This window comes from Rhipicephalus microplus, chromosome X, assembly GCF_043290135.1.
Source record: "Rhipicephalus microplus isolate Deutch F79 chromosome X, USDA_Rmic, whole genome shotgun sequence".
NCBI lineage: Eukaryota > Metazoa > Arthropoda > Arachnida > Ixodida > Ixodidae > Rhipicephalus > Rhipicephalus microplus.
The window spans coordinates 299,304,941-299,314,270 of record NC_134710.1 but is presented as its reverse complement, the minus strand read 5'-3'; the positions used below and the strand labels follow the sequence as shown (position 1 = coordinate 299,314,270).

Genomic DNA, 9,330 nt, shown 5'->3' with positions numbered 1-9,330 from the left:
CGTGCGCGTGTATGTGCGAGTCCGTGCCTGTGTTAGCGTGCCTGTGCACATGTGTACGCCTATGCATGCGTACGTTTACGGTCGCGTGTGTGTGTTGCCGTATGTGTGTATACGTGTATGTGTGTGCGCCTGTGAATAAGTATGCGTGTGTATCAGCCCGTGCGCCCTCAAATTTCGTGTGTGTGTGCGGGGGGGGGGGGGCCCTGCTTCTTAGTTTTAAGGTCCCACACCTGTTCAAACTGGGAGTCTATATGGGAGGTGGCTTAAGAAATGGCGGTGGTCAACGCACTGTACACGGACTATTCAGTACATGGAAAACAACTGCACACTTTCGTCCCAAATCATTGCTTACGAACTTGCTGTGGTAGCTGATTAGGTCCACTGAGGCGCTTCTACGCTCAAAAACGTGGGTTATGACCAATTCACACGGAAAGCTGTCACTGCGCTTATGCACAACCATCGTTTATATTAACAACGTTTAACAAGAACGTGCCCTGCCTTTGCTACAGGTGCTTAGCTAGCTCATTGGGCAACCATATGAAATTATGTGCTGATCATGTGGTCAGCAAAAAGTTTGTTATAACAACCTCGGCACGTTTCATGGTGCGTGACAAGCCTTGTAATAAACATCCGCGACTGTGGATTAATTTGTTCCAGCTTCGACTACGCGTTCAGTGTTTGCGGCACCATACGCGGAATAGCCAGACACAGATAATGCGAAAAGAAATGCTCTGGAAAAAGGTGTGGCGATGCTCTCCCGCTAATGCCACCGAGGACGAAATAATTATTGTTTCTGGCCATTCCATGGTGCACTTGGTTTTCCGCAAGTTTTGCTTCACTATTTTTCGCCCACTGCAATCGCATTCCGTCAAAATACTCAAAGAACCCGAGGCTGGTAAATAATCTGCGTCGCTGTGCGACTGGCTGGGAGGAGAGTTGCCGTTTACAAGGAGTCATTCCGCGCCGAACGGTATGCGCCATAGCGTTTGCCTTTCGGCGCCGCCTTGGCGGGTTTCCCGCTCCTCCCCCCCCCGCTCACCCCGGCCAGCGTTGCTCCCACAACGGCGGCGTAGATAAGCGAAGAGTTGCGTCACCGAACACCTGCGTGGACAGCTGCGGCGCCGCCACGCCGCCGCCAGTGCCTCCTCCTTCTCTCTCTCAACGTTGCTCCCTCTGTCTCATCGTCTTTCAAATGCGTTGCGTTGGTCTGGGGTCTTGGTCGCTGTGTGTGTTCTAGCGAACAGGTGCATATTCAATGGTGGTCACGCATGACACCGTGTTCGAAGTGACGCTCGGATTAAGGAATATTCATGGAGTGGCGGACACGGACAACGTGGGCCTGTTAACGGTGAGTGTACTGTTTTCGTAGGTAGTAATCATACAGCGCTAGCTGGGCGCCTGCAGCAGCTCTGCCGAAGTAGGCTGCCAGCCATTTACAACAGCATGCGTTCGCGGGCCTGTTGCAGATGCCCGATTAAACGTGTGACTTGACGAGTTCACACTGCTATGCGCGATGTTGTGTAAGTGCCTGCATCACTCATACAGTGAGTGATGTGATCACTTAACAAGGGCGGGATTAGTTGCTGATCGCACTTTGTCTCTACACTGCACAAAGTGATTGATATTGTTTTAAGATGTGCTTTGGGCTACATCTTAATAACATTTCTATTAATACTCAAATGTGCAACGTGCTTCTGTAGGTGTAAGCGTAAAAAAAGAAAGAAAAAGCAAAAATTATGTACAGAGGCGCACTGTACGAAATGGCTTTTTTTTTTTTGCTTAAAGACGGTATAGTTGGAGGTGCTGATATGCCGCGATGCTCCCAGCACGTGCGCCTCGGTCTTTTAAGCTATTGAGGACAAGTGTCACCAGCAACAGGGAAAGATCTAGCAGACTTCCAAAGGCGCGTTGTTCTGGCCATCGCCGTGCGTTGTTTTCCCTCGTTTCTGTTTGTTGTTTTCGTGCTTCGCTTTCATCTGCGATAATGTTCGGCGTTATAACAGAATCGAGAAAGTATACGTGACTGTTGGAGCTATGTGCGGTTGCTCTAGCATAAGCCATGGCTGCTGCAACGTAGTCGGTGTCCGCGCGCGCTGCCGCGTTCGAGCGCTCTTACTTGCGTGATTGTGTTTAACTGAGTATTTAGGCACGGGTTACGTTTGTAAATCCCGTAGTCAATAATCGCTAATAGCGTGCCCCTGATTGCCATCAGAGGATGGGCTTGATTGTCGAAATATGCCAGACGCTTTTTCTGAAAGCAAGCTTTGAATTTTTTTTTAAAGAAGTACTTTCATACGTGCAAGGCAGTGCCTATTGCAGGCCCGCAACTCTTTAAAAACTGGACGAGCTATCACATCTTTTATCAAATTACAATGAATTAAGATGATTGAATTATAGATGACGAATTTCTGTGCTATATTAGGTGCACAAAACACATGTTCGCAGCGCTACGTCTAGAAAGCAGGCAAATAGGAAGCACAGCGTCAAATTTGGATTAGATTCCATTGACGGAGCGGAGCGTCTTGTGAGGGTAGAAAGAACGAGAAAATTGTTCATTTTTGATGCCCTTATAGAGGCAGTCAGAATTGCACTGATTGGTGACTTGTAATAATTCCTCAGAGTGTTAGAGGCGTGATTAAAGTCAGTAAATCTTTTACTTTTTTTTTGCAGACCTCTTCGCTAGTGCCACGCCCAAGATCATTTGTTCTCATGTAAAAGAGAAAGCAGAGATGTCTCCACTGTTTGTACATGAAGAGGTGAGTTTCTTGTGCATTTTGATTAATGTTATATGTTCTGAGCGTTGTACTTTAGGAATTGTTTTTCACACTGGCTCACTACCCTATAAGGAATTTGATTCTTAGGTGAGTTCAGGCTTTCGTAAGTGCCATTTTCGAGCTGTAGTCTTACACTTCACCTCATTTCGGGAATTTGCTGTATGCTGGAAAACTCTTATCTTTATCATACGAAATTATTAGAATGTATGGGTTGTATGCTTCGAGTTCAGTGTAATGTCAATTACACGCCATTTCGAAGGATACACACTTCACATTCTTTATATATGGTGCTGCCAGAACAGCACGAACATCCTTTTAAGAGAAGTCATATTTGCTCTTATTACAGGATGAGAGGGTGCCGCTGACGTCCTGCGTAGTCTACCCCCCGGCCCCAGTCTAGAGCAAGCCTACTTCCTGAACCTCCACATGGATAACCGAAAAATCTTCCGTGTCAGTAATGACGAAGAAGAGTGACAGCACTGATGAGTTGATTTTTTTTTATTTTCAACATTGTCTACGGCCGCAAGGCCTTTAACAACCACCGTGATTGAGCGGATTTTTCTCGGCGTGAGTTTGGAGTTTATCAAAGAAGTTGTTCAGGCAGTACGACGCTGAAAATTTTAGTGTCACAATGCCTGAACAACTTTTTCTAGTGTGGTCATGGTAGATGAAGAAACATTGTTATTTGTGTAAGTTATTTTGCTTAAATATAGCTGGACCATTCCATGCCAAACGTCCCAGCCACTTTGGCGACCATCTGAATTGTATTTGAAAAAAAAAGTGCTGACTTACTGCGTTAAAAACAGTGAACTGCTAGAATATTTCAGCGAGAAAAAAAGTTTTGTTCATGTGGCTGGCATTATAACTTCCTGGCATAATGCCGTCTGTGTGCTGTTTGTGGAAAATTTCGTTTTAAAACTACCGCTTATTTTTTCTAAAGCAAATTCGGTCTACCTGTTAAGTAAATGTGCTTCTGTAAGGTATTTGAAGCTCAATAGTAATAGTGCAATTTTTTAGCCACATTCGTTTCCAAGAATAAAGCCAAAATGTGTTATGTTTGCATTTTTTATTGCAATATTGCACTTTGTATGAATATCTGAGCAGTGAATATTTACTCCACAGAAGGTATATTTTGAGGAAAAAGTATCTTTAGACCTCTCAAGCTGCTGAAATATACGAGAAAATATCACGAATTTCACAAAATTGTGATTTTTGTCCGTATTGAGATGCAATTTGCTCCATGTTGTGATACAATGAAAACTCATCATTATATCTAAATTGTAAGAAAATGAAATTCTTTCTGTAATAAAAATCTTATCGCAAAAAGGACAGGAAAGAGCGCTGTCAACTTAATTTTATTGAAGGTGCTACGAGCGTTTTTATACTGAGCACAAGACCAGGGCTCATCTGCAACAACACATGGGTGACCATGACAAAATAATTTTAACCGAGAAAAGAATACTCTTTTTCGGAAAAGATAAGTGAAGGTGTACTGATGCATTGATCCTTGGCCTTCCTGATAAAGAGTTCTAAAATCTCTCATTTTTCTGCTTGCTTTTTTTTCAAAAACCGTGTTTTATGAAACCTAGGACTACACTTACATTCTTTACGGTGTCCGGCCATGAGACTACTATAGCTCTTCTTAACATTTAAAGCATGCTGTCTTGCTTGATCATTGAAGCATTGCCCAGTTTGTCCTATGTTTACTTTTCCACATGTTAGCGGTATCTTATACACATTAGATTGGCATTCAGTAAACCTATTCTAGTGACGAATGGTGCAAGATTGACTATTCCTGTTGCTGTAAGTACATGCACTTTTGAAAGCTTGCAAGGGGTGGAAAACAACAATGTCATATCTGCTGGCTCTTTTCCTAAAATTGTGAGACACCTTATGTACGTAGTACCGTGTGACATGCAAAGGTGATTGGTCATTCTCTTTTTCTTTTGGTCCTGCTTCCTTTAACTTTACTTTCTGCAGGAGGGTTTCACAAACAAGTGTGATGATTCTGTTGGGGTATCTGCTGGTGCTATCAGCCCAGGAGTGCTAAGAATGTTCTGCCTTTTGATAGTGGGCATTCAAAATTAGTAGAAAGAGGAATTGATACCACATGTACTCAGGCCACCCTTCAGAAGTCATGTTAGCACAAGGGTGAGGTCAGGTTTAAAACCAGATTAAAAGACTAAAAGATGCTGGGTATCCCAACAGAATAATCACACCCGTTTGCAAAACCATCCTGCAGAAAGTAAAGTTAGACAGGACCAACAAAAAATAATGACCAAAACCTTTGCATGTTATACCACATCATGTGTCTCACAATTAAAAAAATAGCCAGCAGATATGATATTAGCGTGTTGTTTTCCGCCCCTTGCAAGCTTTCAAAAGTGTGTGTACTAAACAGCAACAGGAATAGTCAATCTTGCCCCATTCGTCACGAGAATAGGTTTACTTAATGCCAATTTAATGTTTGTAGAAGTATTTTTTATCAGGTAAACCAATGATCAGTGCATCACTACACGTTCACTTATCCTTTCCGAGAGGGAGTATTCTTTTCACAGTTAAAGATTATTTTGTAGTGCTCACACGTGTCGTCGCGCATGAACACGGTTCTTGTACTCCGTATAAAAGCGCTCGTAGCACATTCATTAAATTCAGTTGACATTCGGTGCTCTTTCCTGTCCTTTCTGTCTCTTCCGAAAGTTGTCGCGCTGTGACTAGCACACAACCACGATGAACCAACTCTCCCAAATTAAGCTCTTGTTACGTAACACGTAGACCGAGTTTCGTATGAAAAGAAGGAGCGGTGCTTTTAAAATAAAATTTTTCACATACAACACCTAGACGGCATTCCAGGAAGTTCAAAAGGCAGCCACGTGACCAAATATTTTTCCTCTCCTAAATATTCCAGAAGTTCACTATTTTCAATGCAGCACGAGTATTTCGAAAACATTTGAGATGGTTGCCAAAATGGCTGGGACATTTGGCATAAAGTGACCCAGCTGTGTCATTAGCCATAATTATGCATTACCTCTTGTTTTTTGTGTGTTTTGACTCAGTTTTGTGTTCGTTTGACTCAGTATTGTGTTTCTGATCATTGTATTGGTTTCTTAAGTATTCGCTAAAGTTATATGTGCCAAAACCCGTATATGTTTGCATGTACATCATTTCTCATAACCAATTGTTATACATCCAGGAATACAAAGCTTAATCCACTGTGATTATATACATTTGAAAACACTATCCATATATATTTTTGTGTGCATCACTTCTTGAGAACGATTGTGCACATGAGGCGTATATAGTGAAATCATGGTGATTGTATATATTTGAAAGAATCATAAGTATATATATGCCTGTATTTCATTCCTATTAACCGATTGTGTACATGAAGGAGTATTAAACTGGAAACCACTGGGATTGTAGATACTTGAAAGAATTATAGGGATATATTAGCGTATATTTCATTTGTAGTCTCTATGTACTTGAAGCAGTATACTAAACTGAAATCAGTGTAATTGTATGTTGCAAAGAATTGTCAATGAAGTGATACTGAATAAATATATTAAACATTTGAGGTGTTGCATGTGTAGTGTACGTATACGTGAACGTATATCTGGTGAAAAAGTTGTGTGGCAGAAGAAAAGTTTGTTTTATTTGCCTATTAAATAAACGCAATATGCAAGGGCAGCAAGGCTTCATTTTCTGTAACGCGCATTATGCATATACTGTGAAGTATATATAGATCCAGCACAAGTTCATACACGATGGCACGCGTTTATATTTTTGCCCAGACGCAATGAATGGAGCTCGACAGGTGGCGCACCATTGATAATGAGGATCACTTTCTTCAAGTAGTGTGTAATCAGTGCATGCTGGTATCTATTAGTGCAGTCTAAAAGAATACTGGCACCCCTGCCATGACCACTCAACACCCTTGTGCACCCTTCTCGCACCCTCCTCAGAAGGTGCTAAAAAAGTGATGGACATCGAAGGCACCCTTCTTTAAGGGTGTTTTTTTAACACCCTACAGTTTTTTTACATGTACACCCTATTCTAAGGGTGCATGAAAAAGCACCCTTTTTGGAAGGTGCTGAATTAACACCCTTAGGGTGTCGTCCACGGGACAAGCTCATTTACACCCTTCTGGGTGTAAAAATTTTTACTGTGTACCTTTCTGCTCTCCTTGTCTAACTCCGTAATCATGAGTTGCAATTCGTCCTCTGAGTTACTCAGCAATGCAGTGTCATCGGCGAAGCGAGGTTACTAAGGTACTGTACATTAACTCTTATTCCTAATTGTTCCTATTCTAGGCCTCTGAAAACCTCCTGTAAGAACGTGGTAAATAGCATTGAGGAGATTGTATCCCCATGCCTTACACCATTCTTCATCGGTATTCTGTTGCTTTCTTTATGAAACACTATGGTAGCAGTTGATCCTCTGTAGATTTCTTCCAGGTTGTTTATATATGCTTCATCGACGCCCTGATTCCGCTGTATCTGCATGACTACTGATATTTCTACTGAATCAAACGCCTTCTCGTAATCGAAGAAGGTTATGTATAGTGGTTGGCTATACTCTGAGCATTTCTTTATTACCTGATTGATAGTATGAATGTGGTCGATTGTTAAGTAGCCTGTTCAAAATCCTGCTTGTTCCTTTGGTTGATTGAATTCTAATGTTGTCTTAATTCTGTTAGCAATTATCTTCTTAAATAGCTTGTATACTACGGAGAGCAAGCTGATCGGCCTGTAATTCTTCAAGTACTTGTCATCTGCTTTTTTTGTATTAGGATGATGTTAGCATTCTTCCAATATTCTGGTACTCTTCCCGTCAGAAGACACCTCGTAAACAGCTCGCCGTGGTGGTTCTAGTGGCTAAGGTACTCGGCTGCTGACCTGCAGGTCGCGAGATCAAATCCCGGCTGCGGCGGCTGCATTTCCGATGGAGGCGGAAATGTTGTAGGCCCGTATGCTCAAATTTGGGTGAACGTTAAAGAACACCAGGTGGTCAAAATTTTCGGAGCCCTCTACTACGGCGTCTCTCATAATCATATCGTGGTTTCGGGACGTTAAACCCCTGATATCAATCAATCATCACCTCGTAAACAGAGTCACTAATAAACTCTACACACTCTTGTAAACGTGTCTTTTTTATTATGATTCTCGAAAATCGCACAAGAAACGCGTCGCATCCCGGTGGTGCGCAAGGCCGCAAGTCTGCGTAGCGAGCTCGCCTAGCTGCAGTTGTTGAAGTGTCATATAATAAGTCAACTGCAAGGCATAGCATAGCGGTGTGCGTAGTGATTCAGCACTGTTTGGTGGCGCAATGCAATGGTGGCGCTGTGTTTATTTCAGCATTCTCGAAGATACTTTAAAACAAAATCCATAAAGAAAAACTACGGAGTTTTTGAAGAGGGGCTCCGAAAGTTAGGGGCCCCAAAGCTCTTTGCGTATACACATCTGGGTCAAGCAGGAGATGAGAATTTTCGAATATAGGGTCTGCAACGCTTTGGACACTCACCCAATTCTCCGTCACTCTAGTACTGGATGACAGCCGTCACTTCAATGCGTGCCGTCACGTTTGTCTGACGTAATGTTTTTGGGGCAGGCTTTGGGGCTCCCGCTAAATTCAAGAAATAGAGTCCCCAACCCAAAACTTAAGTGGGGTTCGGGTTTTGCGCAAGCGCCGTGGCCTCGACGTTATTTCTTTGGGGCCCGAAACTTTTGGGGCCCCTATTCGCAAACTCCCTACTATTTGTAAAAACCTGCTCGAGCAGGAATGAGGCATTAGTATCTTGAACTAGCTGCCTCCTCTGAGAAGTTCCAATAACAATGGATAATTGTTTCAGTAACTGTGCGGACATCTGTTTGTTTTGGGATGGATTTTAGGGGCGAAGCTCCTTAGGGCGTGGGTCTGTCACTCCTCCATATGTATGGAGTAGTACGTAGCCACCGGTGGCAAATACCCGCTTTAGAGCGGGTATGTGCCAAAGGGGATACGAGATGGGAGATGACAGTACTTGGAGTGTTCACTAGATGGACGCACGGATGGACGGATGGTTGGATGGATGGACGCGCAGACGTATGGGCGGATGGACGCATGAATGGATGGACAGACCGATGGAGGTACTCACGGACGGACACATGTACAGATGGACAGACACATAGATGGATGCATGGATGGACGCATGGACGTGCGGAAGCAAGAACGAACGGACGGACGGAAGCATGGATGGGCTGATGCACACTTCGCCCCACTCATCATCAATCACTCCGTGGATAGTCTGTGATTTTTTATACGCGGTTTATCTTACACTCCTCCGTACTTGATATCACAGTGAAGGAGCTCGAAGAATAAGAAGTCTTCTTTTTGGCGTGAGCGCGCGCGTTGTGTGCCGCAGATGGAGATGCCATATGAGGATTTGATTGTGTTACGCCAAGCGACGACTACAGCATACGACAGCCTCTCCGCCTAAAGTGCGCCACACTAAAACAAGTCACAGCTTTGCTGCGAAGGTGGAAGAATGCACGCGATAGCAACAAACTGAAAGGTCGCC

General features: G+C 43.3%; 1 long non-coding RNA gene across 1 annotated transcript; it reads left to right on the top strand.

Annotated features, from left to right (window-relative positions):
- Window positions 1-1,040: 1,040 nt before the first annotated feature.
- Window positions 1,041-4,763, top strand: LOC142776204 (uncharacterized). The gene is made up of 3 exons (XR_012887374.1): window positions 1,041-1,348; window positions 2,671-2,756; window positions 3,121-4,763. It is a non-coding gene; the product is annotated as an uncharacterized LOC142776204 (long non-coding RNA).
- The last annotated feature ends 4,567 nt before the right edge of the window (window positions 4,764-9,330 follow it).